At 52.5% G+C, this 2,512-nt stretch overlaps 1 non-coding gene across 1 annotated transcript; it reads right to left on the reverse strand.

Moving 5' to 3' along the window:
- Positions 1-1,997: 1,997 nt before the first annotated feature.
- On the reverse strand, positions 1,998-2,070 carry TRNAV-UAC (transfer RNA valine (anticodon UAC)). The gene has a single exon. It is a non-coding gene; the product is annotated as a tRNA-Val (tRNA).
- Between the last annotated feature and the right edge of the window lie 442 nt (positions 2,071-2,512).

Raw genomic sequence — 2,512 nt, forward strand, 5'->3', positions numbered from 1 at the left:
GACCTGGGTTCAAATACGGCCCTGTGGCTGTGAACCAAGAACTCACCCTCCTGGGGTCTTGACTCTGAAAGACAAAGGAGTTGGGCTAAGTATTCTTTACAATCCTTTCCAGCTGTATGATCCTATAATTCTATGCCAGCATTCATGAACTTCATTAACGGCTTTTTTCCCCTTTAACTATTTATTATCAAAAACAAAATTACTTTTCCTGGCACAGGGCAGCAGCACAAGCATCACTAGTAGTTCATTTTTCTAATCAGAAAATCTAATCCAGAATTGCATAGTATCTGACACATAGTAGGCGACTAGTAAATGCTTGTTGACTTATACTTGTGTATGAGGCAAATCTAGCCTATCAGAAAGGCTTTTCCAATCCCTCTTAATTCCACTGCCCACCCTCTGTTAATTATCTCCAACTTATCCTAAGTATAGCTTGATTGTACAAAATCTCTGCATGTCATTTCTCTCCCCAATTAGACTGTGAAGTCCTCTAGAGCAAGGACTGCCTTTCTCTGTATTCCCAGCATTGGCACAGTGCCTGGCATGCAGCAGGCACTTAATGTTTACTGTCTGATTGAGTAAATTCCTTATTGACTAAAAACGAGGCTTTTGAATTAGATAATTTCTGAAGTCTCTCCTGTATACAAATCTGTGACTAATCTAAGTGTTTACCTTTACACATAAGGGGCTAGTTTGACAGATGTTAAACTTGCTTCCTCTGATCAGAGCTGAGGAATCCTGGATTTGGAGTCCGAAGATTTAGGTTCCCCTGGTTAATGACTTGATTGTTCAGACTCCAGAAGATCTGGGATAAACCTCCTGCCGGGTTGGTGGCCCAGGATGAAGAGCGAGACACTTTTCGACAGGAACTATTTGGGAATCTGCATTTACATAATTATTATATTCTATTGATCACAAGGGTTTTATTTTCTTTTTTCACGGAGAGAGTAGTTAGAAGAGGGGTTTCTACCCAAATTCCCCCAAAGAGATCAGGAGGAACCTCAGTAAGAATCAAGGACTCCCAAGTTCTGTGTTGAGCTCCATTATACGGTGAAAGAGAAAAGCTGCCTGTACTAAAGACATTGCCCATTGCACGTGGAGCCCTTTTCTTCTTTTCTACGATGCCTATGGAAAAGTTCGTTTTCTTTGCTGCTTATTCTTCAGGAATAAACTAAAACAAAAGTGAAACAAAGTTCTTGGGATTGAGTGTGCCCTCTGTGCCCTTGGACAAGTCACTCGACCTCTCTGGGCCTCCGCTTCCGTACGGTAAGACGAGGGGCTTGGCCCAGAAAGCCCCCACGTTTCTTCCCGCTCCACATCTGCAGTCCCACAAGGGAAAGACAGCCGGCCTCTGTGGCCTGGTGATCGGCGGTTACAATGTATCCCAGGGGCTCACCGCCATCCTTGGGTGTGAATTTCCTTGATCGCGGCGCCGCCGCGGACTGCGCTTCAGCCTGAAGGGGAGGGGCGGGGCCTGCGGGGGAGGGGCGGGGCCTGCAGGGGAGGGGCGGGGCCTTTCAGTGTGCTTTCTAGTAGGAACACGACCAGGCTCTTTTTCAGAGTCAGAGGTCTCGCGGTCTGGACGGCCCACAGAGGGGTGGGCGGGTGCTATCATCCCACAGGTGGGGTCTAAGGCACAGGGGGCGCTGGGGGTTGTTTCCCCTTATTTTGGGGTCTTTCCCTTGTCTAGCCCTCCAGCAGGGCATCTCAGGGGGCGGTGGGAGATGGATGACCCGTTCCGGGGGCCGGAGCCGTCCCCGGGGGGCCCGGACCCCTTCACTGGCGGGGGGAGGGGGGCTGGAGCCCTCCCCGGGGGCCCAGCCTCCCAGCCCCGATCCGCCCCAGGGTGCGCAGGCGCCTCCCCGGTAATGACCTTGAGAGGGAAGGGAAGGTGCTTGGGGAGTCTGTGACAGGGAGCTCCGGTTCTAGGTTACCCAATAAAATGGATTGCAGGGGGCAAAAATGGAGGAGTAAGGGGGACGAAAAAGGTCCGGAGCTGGTTCCACTGGGGCTCGAACCCAGGACCTTCTGCGTGTAAAGCAGACGTGATAACCACTACACTATGGAACCATCACGCTGCCGAGAGTCCTTGGGTCCCGCATTTATAGAGACGTCACAAACCACGCCTCCGCCATCTCCGAGCCCACGTCACCGGCCCGCTCCAGACATCCAGGGTTCTCCTCTCGCCCCTGTTCCGGGCCAGCGTGGGGGAGGGGGCGGCTCCCGGCGCGCAGGCGCAGAGGGAGGCCCGGGGCCGCAGGGGCCGGGCTTCCCTTGGCCACGATACAGAAAAGGGCTTTTCAAACAGCATTATTATTACTATTTAACATCACACAAGCCTTGTAGGGATGTTTTATGATCCCCGTCCCTGGAGCCCATTGGAACAAAGGCCTGCTCGGGGTGGGAGGGGCCTCAGGAAGCCAGGAGGGCCAGGAAAGCATCCAGCCGCGTCCACGCGCCCTCGGCCAATCCCGACGCCTTCAGGTTAATCGCCCCCGGCTCGTTTTTAATC

The sequence above is a fragment of the Petaurus breviceps genome, unplaced genomic scaffold, assembly GCF_028583685.1.
Source record: "Petaurus breviceps papuanus isolate PSGF00001 unplaced genomic scaffold, PetGlider_PUasm1.0 419, whole genome shotgun sequence".
Classification (NCBI taxonomy): Eukaryota; Metazoa; Chordata; class Mammalia; order Diprotodontia; family Petauridae; genus Petaurus; species Petaurus breviceps.